Below are 16,587 nucleotides of genomic sequence, written 5' to 3' on the forward strand. Positions count from 1 at the left end.
GGGTTTCCCTGGAAGTGCGCAATAGAATAGATGGCTGTGCTGCAATCTGTTCATTCATCAGCCAGTGCTTCCTTTGACTCACTCCACATTCTGCTCAAAACACTTTGTGGGAAAGGCCAGGAACAACAGTAAGTCCCACTTGCTGCTTGACATGATCGTATTAGGAGTAAACTGTTGTTGTTAACCAAAATTTGCAAATGAAGTCATTGGAAAATAAATCTCTTTCTAGTAAACATTTCTGTGTTTGGATTAATTGAACAGAGCTCTCAGAGTCCTCGCTAGCTCAGATTTACAGCACAGCACCCACCCATGCATCTTGTACTGAAAGGCACCGTTCTTGTTAGCCTTACTCAATTACAAACACACACATCCTAATTGTGCTTGACTCACACACCACAAGGAGAGGCTGGAGAAAAAAATAATCAGTGGCCACAGTCACCCAGTAACTGCCCCTCAAGCCCAGCACTTCACCTAGCACAGCCTGAAGGTGCAGCAGACTGGTGCAGCACAGGCTGTCTGTGCCCTGTGCCCTAGGCTTACATTCACTCACTAGTGCCACAGGTGGGAGCTGAATAGCAACCAGCACCCAGCAGCTCTACAAGAATCCTGTCCTGCTCATCTCCACCCTCTGCCCCAGAGACAGCCTGCAGCAGCAGTCCCCTGCACAAGCACTGGTTTTGAGAGATCTGGAAGACCCATGCAGACACTAGGTCTCCACACCAGGCTGCAAATTCCTGTTAAAAGCCCAGCTGTAGCTTTTCCAGTAATGCTGCCACCACTCCCACAGCTCCCTGGTGTGCCACAGGATCTGACACCTCTGCACCACAGCTGTTTTGTGCCACAGACTTGATGAGAACTTTTGCATGACCCTTTCTTCCTCCAGAAAGGCAGTATACCACATGTCTGCTGTCACATTTACTCCACTTGCATGTCCTGTTGTAAGCATTGCTGGTATGTCTCAGCTGCCAGCCCATCAGCTACACATCAGTTTAAACAGACATGAAAAATGCAGCAGAAGCAGAGACACAGCTGAGAAATGAGTATCAGCATTCAATACAAATACCACCTGCCCTCGTGGTGTTTCACTCTTGATCTCAGAGATAACAGGGAGTTGTGAAAGGTGTTGTAGAACTACATCTGGGTCAAGCTGGGAGTGTGGGAGAGGTTTAGGCCAGAGAATGCTCTCCTTCAGAGAGCATAACTTGGTGTTAGCATAGATAAATAACTCTGCTATTTGGGATAAAGGGTGGAGGGTGACTGCAGATAGTGGAAAAGCCTCTTTCAGGTCCTTGCTTTTCTTCTTCCTGAGCATTCCTTTACTCAGAAACCAGCGGAATTTCATGCAGAGCAGAAGAACCAGATCAAATCTCTTTGCTTTTACTTAATCTAAGTATACAGCATATCCTTATGGGTCTGACCAGATCAGTTCTCAAACTAGCATATCACAGAAAATTGCATCAAGTACAAAGGCTTTCCATCCCACAGCCACGGTAATACCGTGTGAATAGCAAGTAACCGAGTACCGGGAACCCAGTGAAGCTTCAGTAATACAGCCATGGAAGATGGCAATAATTTATCATCTCTGCTGTAGTCTAATCCCAGATGCACCATTTGCTAATTTATTTCCATATGTACCTGGCAGACAGATTAATCAGCCATCTCTCTCTGAAACCTAGATTGCACTTTATCCCTTTAGTAAGCAAGAGAAAATGAATGTACACAGCAAAATAAGAGTCCCTTACAGAGGAGCTTTGTCAACCTTTACAGCTTGTGGTTTCCTTTTTCAGCTTAACAATGGCTTTTCAAAAATCTAACACCCAAATCTACTTCCACATCAGTGCACTCCTCCATCTACAGAAGTCTCTTTGCTAACGCTGGTAAAAATGAAGGCCGAGATAGAGAAGGCACATGCCTTATATTTCTAGACTCAGCTGGAGACAGCAGCATTGCCCAAGGAGAGGGCAACAGGCCTGCACTAGAGCCAGGGCCATCCTCATAGACAGCAGTGACTCCTCTGAGCCAAGGAGGCTGTTTCTCTGCCACGGTTTGCAGAGGAGCAAAATCAAGATAATAATATTTTACAAAACATTTTGAGCTCTACTGAACTAATTACTATTATCAGCAGTAATGTGCTTCTGATACACTTAGCTCTTCTTCTGGAAAACTCCACAAAGGGGCCGTGCTTGCTGGAGCCGAGCAGCTGTTAGCACTTCAGCGATGTTATTGGTAATAAATACAGCGTCAATTCTACGCCTGGTGCCCTTTAAGGATCTGTTTGCAATCCACTCTTTATTTTGATTATAAGACATTATCTGCATTAAACATAATTAGTCATATTATATCATTTGCCAATCTAAGCGCAGTCACTTGATGAGGCAGGATGGAGCTGAATGAAAGCGCAGCGCAGTCTGAAGCCCAAGGAGATGAAGGGAGTGCAAACTGGCACAGACCAGGCAGGACATGGGCTCAGGCCCCCCCCAGCCACAGGCTTTTTGTGAGAAGGCTGTCACTTGCATAGCCATGCTGTGACTCTTCCTTGCATCAGAGTCTGAGCAGGCACATGTAAAATGTCATTATCAAACCATGGAAGAGTAATAAAATGATTGCTGAAAATGAAATTATTTATGAGCTTCAGTACCCTCATAACAGTTATAATAATCAAAATACATAAATATTTGGATATGCTAGTGACAGATGGCGTATACTGGAATAATCATACAGAATATGTCAGCTTTCAGAATCAGCTTATTCCAGAGTTGGCATGTTTCAGGGCTTTCTGTACTAAAATAAGCACCTGGTATTTGATCCTCCAAAAACGTATTTTCACAAACACATGGGTGTCTTTTGATAGAAAAGCTATTGAGCCTGTCACCATCCACACACAGTACCCAAGTAACAGTGTGCTGCCATCAGCTTCCTCTGCTTTGCCTGCCTCTTGGTTGCAGAGGCAGTGGAGGCCTGCCTCTTCAGAGCTGGGGATGTCAGGACAGAGTGACAGTGCCTTGCCAAAGTGTATCCACGCTCTGGGCTTGATCCACACACTGCCAGTGAGACAAACTGCTCCATTTGCAGCCCCAGGAAGAACAACCCAACTTCTTTTGCCTACGCTCCTCTGTCGGCAAGTTTGAAAAAATCCAGGCTTTTGGAGGAGAGCTCTGGTTGGAAACTAATGTTCATTAATAATGATTAAAACAATTACTGTGGACAAATATGTTTATTTGTGTTGGGCATCAATGAAGCAGTAGCGTGTGCCCTGGACTAAGAAACCCAGAGGGAGGTAACAGCCACAGGTGAAGGGAAAGAGAAGAGCGAAGGCCATGTCCATGTGCTGCTCCTCCTGCCCCACAGCCAGGACAGGGTGGAACAGGCTGGCAGGCACAAGGGAATGGGGACACTGTGCCCGCACCCCCACAGGGTTATTAACAAATGGCAGCCTCCTTCTTCCCTGGAGGAAGCCCTTCCTCACCTAGGTGTCTAAGCCATCACTGGCCCAGGACTTCTGCAGGCCACAGCCTCTCCTCAGTGACTCTGAACCACTTTGGCCATGGTCCCCCCAGGCAGTGACTCCTTTCCATGAATAACAGTATTTCCAGAAAGCCACTGACAGCACCATATAACAGGGCGTTTTAGCAGACAGTAAACAGACAAATTTTAAAGATTAATAGGCATTCATTTATTATGTTACACTCTCTTCAGTTTTCCCAGACAATCAAATTGGTAAATTAGAGCCATAATTTCCCACCAATTAATACCAGATGTGACACATTTTGACATTAAAAGAGTAAATATAAGAGAACTGTCAAATACTTCATATTCTTAATGTTATACTCTCTGAATAGAAAACCTAAAATCCTCATGCCTCAGACTTATTCTGAAACAGACACAAAGGATGCTGATGTTTTCAACTACTGAACATTCACAGGCTGCACATTGTCCCCTTAACAGCTGCTAACACCTTTCCCAAATGCATGTTGACTAAAAAGCCCAACCCCAAAGCAGTATTTATACCTGTAACCCAGCACAGGACATACTGTCTCAACATCAGAGGAGATACCATTAAAAAGCAAGAGAAAATGCCAAAGACAAATGGGAATTATTGCATGTTTTCAGTACAGTACAGGACCAGGGTAGTTAGCAAAGCTTTTAGAAAAGAAAATGAAATACAAAAATCTTGTTTTAGCGCTTCTCTTTTCCAACAGTTTCTACACTAGGACATTCCAGCATCAGCTCCAGGCCAGTCTGTAGAATGCCACAGCCCCAGAATTACACAGGTTCTGTGTTAATACAGCTGATCAGAGCAACCAGGTCAAGGGGACCTGCTTGGCACACAGGGACTGGGGTACAAACCTGCTCTCTCTGGCCATCTCAGTTCCCTCAGGCCAGCTGGACCCTACTCCTCAGGACCTAGAAGGGCTGCCAGCACTGTTCTGGTATCCAGAGAGGAGAGACATGAAGCTCTGGGAGCAATTAAAGCTCATCTCCTTTAAACTCTGATCAGCTACAATTTTGGGGAGGTGGGAACATACCACAGAATAGCTCTCCTTTGCTTCAATTATCTCCATACTCCCTTTTTCCACATAGTTAGTAAAGATTTTTGATAGGCTGAAGGTGACTATGCAAAAAAGGAAACGTTCCCTTCAACACCACATTGCCCCAGCCAGGCCCTCAAGCAAATCTACCTATGAATTTTCCCCCTTCACACCACAGAGATGAACTGGGATCATACAGTCTATCATCAGTGTCGCAGAGCCCGCACTCTGTCAGGTGTCTGCCGCAAATTCCAGTCTCTTCCCAAATGCACCAGGCAGCAATTTCTGCAGACTGCAGGTTTCACTACACCTTAAAATAAAAGGGATTGAAAACAGGAGGATGCCTAGAAACAAGAGGTCTTTTCCATTGGTGGTTGCTTTGCAACCTGAGGAAGCAGGCAAAGATCCACCATAATTATATCCCGTTGGCAAAGCCATTGAAGTAAAACGCAGCCGGGTGAAAATCACTCTCCCTCTTGTAGCTCACCATGCCCACAAGGAACAGGCTTCCCACGCACAACCATATGTCATGTTTTGCCAGCACAGCCAGGTACCTGACAGCTTTCCTAGTGGCCAGAACATAACCAGCCAAATCTGCTACTCAAATCAGAAGTTTTTTTCCTTGATTAGAAGACATGGGCTTTGATGCATTTTGACCCAGATTAACTGGCTTCATCAGGCTCCAGAAACGAAGCTGGACTGGAAAGGGGCTCAGTTAAAATTGCAGGCACTACCAGGAATGTGCAGAAGGGTCCCAGAAGAGTTTTGGATTCAAAGCAGACAGTGCAAAGCTGCAGTCAGCTGGCACAGGGAAGGACCAGTCTGACTGGCCCTACAACATTCATGATGGGATGAAATACAGCCCAAGGCTCCAGAGTGATTACATAGCCTGCCCCAGCCTCTGTAGACATTTTCCTGGAAAGATAGAAGAGTAGGGCTTGAAGCAGAATTGGACCTCAGGCAGGAATATCCCCCTTCCAGTCTTTTCCCATAAATAGGCAGTGGGGGGCAGAGGGGAATGGACTTTAAATGGTTTTGCAAGAGGAAGCCAGATGAAAGCAAATCAGCTACAACTGAGAAAATCCAATCTACTTAACTGTCCTGCACAGAACTAATTTTGCCTGGTGCAGCTGTGACCTTGACAAACATCAGGTCAGCAGCAGCCTTACTATCTCCAAATGAAGGTAGAAGACAGTCGTCCCTGAGGAGGCCTCCCCAATGTCAGAGAGAAAAGAGCTCTTTTATAAGGCAGTCTCTGGATCAAGAGGCATGTTACAGAAAGATTACACTGCAAATCTAATCCCCTATCCCTAATGCTCAACAATCTGATACATGAACCTGCCTTTCATCAAAGAGCTGGTGATTGCAGTATTGGGCAATCTGAGCAATGGCTAGGGAATGGAATTGCCAGCTCAGGCAAAGGTGCATGGCCACACCAGCTCCCTCTGGTAAGGAGTCCTTACAAACATGTGCATTCAGGTACACATTGCAGCACATCTGGTCAATGAGATTTAAAATGGGTCTTAACATTTTCCATAGTGCTGGGACAAACCATCTCCTGGTCATCTTGTCTCCAGTTGTTTGCAGAATGCCCATCAAATCTGACCACTTTCAGTCTTTAATGTTCAAACTGACTTTTAACAACCTCATTCACTCCTCCCATATAGGGCAATGCAGCACAGGCCAGAGAGAGTCATATTTGTTAACCCTTTCCACCCAAAAGGCAGGCACATACAAAAGGCAGCTGTGCAAGTCCCACCTTCACAAGGCAGAGGTCCTGGCCAAGGGAGTCAAGTGACTTGCACCAGAACATGTTGGCTAGTCAGGGCTGCCCAACTGAGGACATGTTATTAACACGTGCTACTGGTGTCACCCCTCGCCCTCTAACAGGCACCATGTAGGGCTAGGTGGTGAGGCTGTAAGGTTTGCACTTCTAAGCTCAAGAGCCAAAAGAAAAAGGATTTTTCTTTCATCATTTTAAATCAGGAATAAGCTCAAAACAAAGCAATATAGAAACTCTGATTTCAATTGCTTTGAAATCAGAATCAGGCACATTAGCTTCAAGAAGTTCCTTTAAAGTACTCAGAGCACATAACCTAAACAATGTTTAATGGCCATGTTTTCCTTGTAGGAGTGATCTCAGAGTGCACAGAAACTACCTGTGTCACAGACCAATGGTTTTCAACCAGTGAAAATATTGTTATATACTGTGGACCCCATTTAAGTATCTACAAATAGTAATGGGAGGAGTAAACCTCTTGTCAGGAGGTGTAAGTTTGCTATCCGAGGAACTCTCATCACCAGCAAAAATTTTTAAGTGGTCCACAGAGGAAAGAGGTGTAAAACCATTGCTGGAGATGCCTCTAATTGGCTATGGGACAGAGATTGACAAAACATCTGCAGCCGAAAAATTCTTTGGGACATTGATAAAATAATTTGGCCAAAGGGAGAAACATGCCAAAAAGTTTTATCTTATTTTATTCATTCAGTTCCTGTCACTTTAATAGAAATAAAAAGAGTTGATCACACGCTCCATGCCTGCACAGCACACGTAAGCACAGTGCTCACCACCAGCAGTGCTAGGGACAGCCGTGACCTTTTTTGTTATCACAACTCATTCTTATTGCATCATTTGTTACCATATGCTCTTTTTGCAGGAGCTTGCACTCATGCTCTCTGAACATGAATCCCAGACTGTCATCCTGAGTGAGCAGGGCACCTCCAAATCATGGATGTCCTGGATTTGCTGAGAGATGCCTGCTAATGGATGGCTGGAGGTGAAAGCTGAATGGATTAAAACTAGCACTAATTCAGCAATGGAACAAACTACTACAGGAAGCGGTGATCTACACCTTGTCACCTCTGACATGTCAGGATCCAAATGCAGACAGCATTTAATAAAAGACCAGTTACTGGGTGTACTTCTCATCTGTATTATATAGGGTGTGATGCTCCCTGGCATTTTGAGAGCTTCTCCATTTCAGATCTGGGACTCTGTGACTCCTTGTCCATACACCCAGCAAACTGACTGCAATGCTCGTTTTATGATATATGAGAGATGTGAACAATTCTGGACTTTTTCCAAGTCAGCAAGCTTTTTTTTTTCCTCTAGCAATCTCCAGTGTGGAATTCCTCTGCTTCTGTCGGAGGAGTTCTTGGTGACTCACATGTGGATTGGGAGCTTTCTCAGCCCACAGCTGAAGGCAAGGGTGTTAAATATTTAATAAAGAGACAGCTTTTCTCCCAAATGTTTTGGATAAATAGCTGCTAAAAGAAACCAAAATACAAAAGGGTTTTAGCTCCTGGAATAAAAATATCTTTTTCCCTTTCCAACAATCACCGAGCTGCCCTCACCTGGGTTCTCTCCCTGGTGCTCACAGCTGTCCCCAGCTCCCACCACTGGCCCATGCCTGCACTCAGGAGGGAACCACACTTCAGTCAGCCTCCTGCAGCCTTACCCATCCTGCAGCTAGGCTCAGCTTCAGTCACTCACACTATGAGGAGGAGGAATAGTAAAAGTAGCAGAAGTTTTAGCTGCAGTCAAAAAACTGCTCTGGCCTTACAAGTGCAGTGCTCCTGGCTGGGCCCACTAACAGTTGTTAAGCACCAGATAGGGTAACAGAGGCAGGGTGTTCAAGTAGATTTACCCTGTAACTGTTGCCACAGAGCAAGGCACGGGAGACGTGCATCCTCACATGTCTGACTGGTTTTTAATAACAGGAAAGAAGTGAACATTCAAGAATTTCTACTTGTTAATGTCCAATTAAATATCAGTATTAAGGAAGAAACTGAACCTTCCTAGGTCCACAGTTTCCAACATCTAATTATCTGCTAGCTTTATTCCAAATGAGTATTATGTGACTATGTTCTTTCTTTCTATAATTACTACCTAGTTAAAGTACTCCAAGTTGGAATGCAAAAAAAAACTAAAGGATCAAATTCTTGGACAACAAATTATAAACTCTGTTTGGTATCTGCCTACAGACACAGCACTATGAAATCCCTATTTAAGCATCAAACAGGATTTATTTAGGCATTCTGTTATCTCTGTTGAAGTATCAAAACAGCACATACCATTGTGCTGCTAAGCCCTATCAGAGTTCCTGCCATATAGGGGTGATAAGAGGTATAGACACTGGGTCTTGGCCACTGCTCAGCTGAAGGAGAGAAATGTGCTTTCTCTGTCGCTGTCCTCTAGCTAAATCCTCTGCTTTCAGCTTGAGGGTACACACAACCACCCTCAGTGTTATGTGTAGCAAGTGATGATCTCCAAGACCCTGCACTTTTTTACTAAAACTCCTGAAGGTGGTTTGCACCAAGCATCCATAGTACCAACTTCTACCCTCATGGTTCATTTGGGAATGTGAAAACTGATGAATTTCAGCCTGTGCAGCCGTGAGCAAGGACCTGTCAATAGGGAACCCTGGGCTTTGGGCTGGACTGTCACCTGAAAGGTGCTGCTATAAAGGTTACCTCTGGCATTTATCTTCTGCAGGATGAGAGGCAGGACTCGTCTGCTTTGGTGAACCTTCTTCCAAGCCAGTGGCACTGCATGGATGCAATCAGCGTGTCCTGCATTGCTCCAAAGCTGCCAAATCTGTCAGGAATAGTAAATTTTATTTTATCTTGTTTGAGTGGAATGGGTTTCCATAAAAAATGTGTAAATAATGCTAAGAATGATAAAGAAAATTAGTTTAAACAGCATGGCAGCAATTAGCCACAGTTCTTAGAAGGACTGGACAAGCACCCCAGCACCACACTGCTACCAGCTGCAGCCCCAGCTCTGCCATCTGTAGAAGGAGGGTGAATTGGAGAAGAAGGCTGCATGGCTGTACTGGGTAAACTGCAGGACAGGACCCATAAATACAGTAACATTTCCTACTCCTACTAGAACTCACATTCTATGATTGAAACTACTTACCAACTCACACACAAAAAAAAAAAAAAAAAAAAAAAAAAAAAAAAAAAAGAAAGGCAAAATATGAAGAAACCAACTTGAAAGCTTGTTACTGACAGAAACCAAAAAGAGGAATAATGACTAACTCAGAAACATCAAGTAGAGGTCAATGTCTGCCTTCCACTGTGCCTCACACAAATACACAGTCCCTTCTACCTGCTTCGATGGCCGCTTCAAACAAACCAAGCTCTTTGAGATACTTCACTAGGCTAAAATCACAAATTCTGATTTTGCACTGCTTCTGCTGCCTAGAGTCTCTCCAGCTTGTTTAAGTACAGCATGTAACTGCAAGCAGAATAGCAGCAGCCTTTCTTGCCCCCTGGTGAGCACCAGCACTGTGGGTCAGCAGAGATGGTCAGCAGCTCCTAAAAACAGAGATGGGCTCCTGCCATCAGTAACCAGCAGCCAGCAGCTAAATACCTGCAGTTACAATCATGGGAACAGCTAACATGCCACATACATGTGCAACTCCTTGTATCTGAGGATCTGTATGCATGAATGGTTCACCTTTCTATAACCTCTCCAAGGACTAAAATAACAAAATTTCCCCTCCCTTCTCCCCCCCCCACCAAATCTCTAATTTTTGTCATACTACTTGACTCAGAGAAGGAGACTTTGCTTACACTATCTTCAAATATTAATAGTGAACTGCCAAGGCACATTTCTTACTGTGATGTACTTGTATAGCTCTGGGTAATTCCCACTGGCATTAATGAGAATGGCTTATATAAATCTCTTTGCCTCATCCCATAATCATGATCATGGCTTTAAAGAGGGCAATATGCAATTTCTGTGTCTCCTCACTACAGGACAGGGCAATTCCCATTTTCAAGTTCTCTGTGCTTCACAGGTTAGTCAAGCTACTCCAGTCAAACACCAAATTAGGGCATCACCCCACACCTGTACCTCTGATTGAGCTAACCTGCAATCAGTTTCCTAAGGAAAGTAAAGTATTTTCCTTGCCTGGAAGTCGAACATTGTCTGAGCCATTCTGAACAGGTTGTTCTGCTTTGGGAATTTAAATTCCTGCTGGAAGGAAAAGCACAAAAATGCTTGTTTTTGTTTACAGTAACATCTCATAAGAGCAGTTACCATTATCATAATTTCATGGCCCCTATTCCCTGCCAGGAGAGCTTAGAGGCCTTTTTTGGTGAAGAAAAATCTTCCATCTCACAGTGACTACCTTAACTCCAAGTGTTCATCTGAGGGCATTTGGTACCAGCAGATGAATTCCCAGGTCCTGGGGCCTTGTGGGAGCTCCTTCCCCACGCAGAGAACTTCCTTAAGCCATCCTAGGAAGCTTCTTTGAGTGTAAAGTTTCCCTTGTACTATTGGGATGCTGCAGCTCTGCACTGCCAAGCAGATATGTCTGTCTAGTTCTGAAACAGCTCTATTCTTTCACTGCAACAATGCCAGCTCATCCAAGTCCAATTAAACCCCCCAAGAATGATTCACACCAACCTGAACCATATTTACTTTCAGTTCATTATCACACTCACAACTGGTAATTTTGGAAATTTTATATTCTGAGTTCAGCGGCAGGCTACAGGCTGCATACCTCTTGCTATGGTATGTGCCTGAGAGAGATGTATTTCTCTTTTCTTCATCCCCCTCCCTGTTCTGACTCCTTAGAAGGGAATTAAGGCAGCAGAGAACTGTAAAAGCTCTGATGGTATCCACACCACAATATCCTAAGTAATACATAAACCAGAGGAAAAGCCATCTTTAACCTGCTAGACCAGTCCCAGGATAAATGTTTGCTCTAGGCAAGGACAAGACAAGTAGATTCTTTAGTATTTTTTGTTTAATATCTTTTTAACGTGAGCCTGGACTGGTGCATAAATGAGCACAACTGCTCAAATGAGTCATACTTCTTTTTTAGGGCCTTGTTCTGGCAAAACTCCCACTGAGCTCAGCAGGGGTTGGCAGAGTGGGAAATGAGGAGCAGCCCAGGACCCAGATCTGTGGGATGGGTACATAAGCACAGGGCAGCATTTGATTAAATACATCCAAATTCCAAAACCTGTGAATATTTGTAATCTTCACAAACAGCAAAACAATACAATTTAAACCCAAATGCTCAGAGACAAGACAAAACTGGTGCTGAGATGCCAGATTGCACCGTTATCAGTTCTTAAAGCTCACAGTACCTTAAGTGCATTTAAAGGACCATAACTATTACAGCCCAATTACCACTGGAACCCCAGAGCAGGTGCACTCATCTAAACCAAAGCCTCAGAGAAAGCAATTCAAACTGAAATTGCTACAGGATTTTTGAAGTGTGAAAAGGACTTGTTGGGAGTAATTAAAGGCTCCAGGATGCAAAATAAAAAGGACATATCCTATCCAGACACATAGGAAAGAAAGCACCATCTCCAGATGCTGATGGCAGGAGGTGAGCTCCCCAGCAGCTGAGTGGGTACCCACAGAGGGCCAAGGCAGCCAGGCCAGTGGGGTAAGCAGGAGAATCTGTCTGCAGGACCCTGCTTGATACCATGCAGTTATCACAAAGCAATTAATGTGACAATTACTGGCTAATGTGCATGCTATCTCCAGGTAAACATGGTCTCCACCATAGGATGGCACAGCCAAGGGAAGACCTCAGCAGGCAAAGGAGGGTGGTGGCTGGCAGGGAGATCACAGCCACAAATTTAGGGTAAGACACTTTGGTGAAAGCACCAGGAGGTTTTGGGGGATGCCATAAGGAGCAGCACAACAAAACATACAGCAATGATGAGTCACACACTAAACTGGAGTCTAACAAAACCCGAACAACACTCCCCAAGCACAGACAGAAAATATAATATAACAGAGGAAGGCAAGAGAAAGGAACAGGGTTCCCAGGATGTGCTTCAGGTTCAGGATGTGCTGCAAGTTCAGGGATGCAAACAACCCTGAGCCCACCCTGAGAGATGCTCCTGGTGACAGATAAAGATGAGAAATGCAGAATTGCTAATTAGGTTATGATACATCTAATCTTTCTTCTATTAAGGAAATACTGTTGTGGGATGGTCTCAGGCTCTGGCTACCTTTGAAGGGAAAAAAGCTATTCAAGTCAGAAGCCTAGTAGTTCCAAGGCTATACTGAGGAGACTGTACTTGAATTCCAGGGTCCAGCCAGCAGGGAAGGGCTCCCAGGAGCAGAGGAGCAGCAAGGTGGTATCCATCTGGGGCACTGCACATCAAATGTTCTTAGCTTTGTTGAGAACATTGAGCTTTTGTGGTCACACCACAGGAACTAGGGCCTTGGTCCCCTCCCCTGCCCCAGGAGCCACAGCTAGGAAAGCAAGCCAAGGAAAACACAGCTAAAACCAGCATTTGACATATTTCTCCCATTTTCAAGAGCCTGTGACATGCTATCTTGGGAGTTTCACAGTCCATGATGATGTCTGGGCACTCCAGCTTAATCTCAAAGGTCAAAAAGAAACCTAAACATTGGAATAAATAAATAGCAATGCTTCCCTGCAGAGGGTATTAAAGCATTAATTTCAAAAGACAGATGGCATGGAGGGAGAAGGGCTATGTAGAGAAGAGTGAAACCAGAAGCTGGATGTGAATTCTTGACCCTGGCATTCCTATACAGTGAAGTATCTCCCCCTCCCATTAAAAATAAAGAAAATATTTTAAAATTAAAAAAAAAAAATTAAAAACCAACGCAACCCCCCCCAAAAACCAAACAAAAAGACCGCTAAAACCAGACCCCACAATCCACCAAAAAAAACCTCCAAAACATAAAAACCCCAAACAAACAAACAAACCCACAAAAAAGCCCCAAGCCCAAAACCTACCATGCACCTTCCATTTGTAGCAGTAACAAGGCCAGAAAAGTGGTACCACTGATGAGCAGGAGCCCAAGGTCTGCCACAAGCTGAAAAAGGAGATCTCTCAGAAGAGGTGCTGCAGTGGTACATTGTTTCCTACTGTCCAAACCCACCCAAAAGGCCCCGCTGTGTTCTGCCAGCCCCACACCCCTGGCAGTGCCAGGCTGCAGGGAGGAATGCCAGGGCCCAAGGCACTGAGCAGGAAGGGGCAGCTCACCCAACATCATCTCTTTCTCCCACGGATCAGCTGAGTTCATATGCCAACTAACCAGACAATACACAGCAGCAAGGAAAAATTATGGGCACATGCCTAGTTCTCTGACTGCCATAAATTTATAATTTTATTGCAGTAATATATCATAAAAGTTATCTGCCTGCAGCTATTCCATTCTGTGGCACAATCCCATCAGATCTCAAAAAGCAGAGGAGACAGCACAGGGCACAAGCAGGAGGTATGTCCTGCCTCCAGTGCTCACCCCCTGTGCCAGCCTCAATCCTGCACCCCAAAACCAGGTCAGGGGGATGGCGTGCATGAAGATGCACTGCCCAAGTGAGGGCCTCTGCCCAAGGCAGCTGCCTCATACTCTGGCTGCCATACTGCAGGTCCTGCTATTCCCATGGCACTGCTTTTCCCTGGTGTCCCATGTCTCCTCCTCACCCTGCAGCCCCCTGGCCCCAAGAAGACAGGGCAGTGCTTGTGCCAGCCTGGAAGCAGTGGGGAGTCAAAAACTAGTTTTGCCAACACTGCTGAAATAACTGGATTCATCTCTCGGCATATGGCGGTATCTTCAGGGAGAGAGGAAGCCACTGCTGGCCTTCTTGCCAAATTCCTAGTATTTCTGGAGTATTTACATGTTGTGCATCTCAGGTTTCTCTTCTCTCTCTGGCTGCTTGCTGCGGCAGGATGACGCAGCCTGGCCGGTGGGGGCCAGAGATACCCAGCTCACAGCCCTTGCCATGCTAACTACAGACAGCCAGTTTTAGCCATCTCAACCTACAACAGTTTGCTCCCAGATTTAAACAGAACAGCCAACAAAAAATTAGCCTTTTTAAATACATCCATAAAACACCACAGCCTCCCCCTTGAGATCATAACAGAGTTCATGGAGCATTTAGGAGAGGAAGAGCCCACCACAGAGATGGGTTTCTCATCCCAGTTCAGCCATGGCTCTGAAGAACTGTAAAGGACAAAAGCACGAAAGCATAGGAAAGTATTTTCAACATAGCAAAGATGTTTTCCAAGAGGTGCCAGCTTCACTTTTTAAGTGAGCAGGGAAAATCTACCAGCTAAATGACCTCTGGTGCTGGATTGCCCCCCACTTCCACTTAAAAAATGTACCACCTTTGGTCTCAAAAAGGAAGCAGAAAAAAACCCACAAAACTGAATGGATAAACTCACTGATTGCTTGCACCCACAGGCTGGGGAGCCAGAAGATATTTCTTACAGATCCTAACTTTGATTTGGGCTTTACTAGAAGAAGGACTTGCCCAGCCATGGTGGTACCCCAGCAGGAAGAGGCTGCACAGCCAGAAGGCAGCCTAAAGGAGCTGCAGCTGACACCAACTAGGAGGAAGGCTTAGCTTCAGCAACACAACCCTTGACTTCCTTTGAGGTGATGTTCACACACAGAGATTGGTGTGAAAATTACAGAGATTTTACTGTAAAATTACTCTTCCCTCCCAACTTGCAGCCCTGTGTTGAAACACAAATATTGAAAATAGCACTCTGAAATGCTCAAAACTTCCAGCAAGGCACAAGCAACATCATCAGATGAAGAACCATGACCACAGATTGCTCCACTGGAAGACAAGAAGCCAGCAAGCACATGGCATCTGGAGGCACCTCCTTGACCCAAAGCTCCCTGTGTGAGCTACTGTCAGCCACGGACTCCATCTGCCCGGCTGTCCATCCCCAGAATCTAGATCTGTTCCAGAGCCACAGTTTCAGACATGAAGACATCACAGCTTAGCACCTTCCAGACAAAATGAACACTGCCATGTTGATGTAACCATTGGCAAGCACAACTACGTTTACTTTGAACTGAAAAAAATCACTAGCATTCCCAAACTGAAGCCAAGAGCAATTTTGCCAATATATCCAGAACAGGGATAGTCTTATGTCTCCCAAATATTTCCAGAAGATATTACGAAGGGGCTGGATCTCTATTAATGTGTGACAACAGCATAAAAATATGATAAAAACCCCATATCTATCTTCTCAATAGTACATTTTTGAAAAGAAGCCAGCTGGCATACAAATAAGTGATGTATTGAACAGGTTACAAACAAATACATGTTCTAACAAAAATGTTTGCAACTTTTTCCACTGAGCATTTAAAATATATTGACAGCAATAATTACACTGTTCTTTGAATACTCAACAAAGAGATGGCGGCATTTCAAATAACCCACTTTCCAAAGACTTCATTTAATTCTGTTTGCCAGTAAGATATGTTGGAGCAATGACTACATATTTTTCCATATACATACACTTACAATAAGTATATATTAATTTATATTCATAAATACATATACTTTGTACCTGTATTTTATATACACATAAAATGCATATATAGAAACAAGTCTTACTTAAAATTAAGAAGTAGAATTCTACAGTGTCAGAAGTAAAACAAACTGCAGATGAAATTTAAAAGTCATTAATCTGCCTGATGTAAGAATGGAAAAAATGTCTGCTCCAGGCCTTTCTTTTGCATTAAAATCTACACGTCGTCTGTGGTATCAGTTTGATCTAAATTTTCACTAATTGTTTTCACAAATAGCATTTCACTCTTGCTATCACAATCTGAAGACCAAGCTGGCTGATAAAGGTGATGAGAAGTTAGTGAAGAACTGTCCCAAGCTTCCTTTGTCAGGGTGGCAGTGGAGACTGCAAAGCTCCATGAAGCCTCAACATTCATAGGGCAGCTGGTATAGCTCAGTTGATAGATTACCCTTCTTTATGTATTTCCTTTCATTTCAGTTACAGCCCAGAATAAAGTGTCTTTTCCAACACAATCTTCTAAATCACCAGAGGGAATTCCAGCAAAACAACTTTTTTTTTTCCAGACATGCTTTTTCTCATCCACACTTCACAGTAATCCTCAGCTTCTCAAGGAGAATCAAACGTTATTCTTAGGAGTCTTCATGAACTACCTGTAGATGCCTTCACATTCTGATCCCTCTTTCCATCACAGACCCACTCTGTCCCAGTTCTCCCTGTTCCTCCCTCCTCTGTAGGCTGAGTGAGGAAAGAGAGGGAGATAGGGCAGCTTAAGCCTCCT

At 44.3% G+C, this 16,587-nt stretch overlaps 1 protein-coding gene across 8 annotated transcripts in view; it reads right to left on the reverse strand.

Annotated features, from left to right (window-relative positions):
* Positions 1-16,587, reverse strand: part of FOXN3 (forkhead box N3) — a 206,364-nt gene that overhangs the window by 159,139 nt on the left and 30,638 nt on the right. For 4 of the 8 annotated variants that reach the window (XM_050974780.1, XM_050974779.1, XM_030239997.2 and 1 more), the window contains 2 exons: positions 13,274-13,353; positions 9,003-9,126 (listed from right to left, as the gene is read on the reverse strand). The exons of 2 other annotated variants lie outside the window; for them this stretch is intronic. The gene's annotated coding sequence lies outside the window, so the exon portion shown is untranslated. The remainder of the gene's footprint in view (positions 1-9,002; positions 9,127-13,273; positions 13,354-16,587) is intronic. 2 more of the 8 variants (XM_030239996.2, XM_030240000.2) reach the window with 1 other exon arrangement.

Source organism: Serinus canaria, chromosome 5 (genome assembly GCF_022539315.1).
Source record: "Serinus canaria isolate serCan28SL12 chromosome 5, serCan2020, whole genome shotgun sequence".
NCBI lineage: Eukaryota > Metazoa > Chordata > Aves > Passeriformes > Fringillidae > Serinus > Serinus canaria.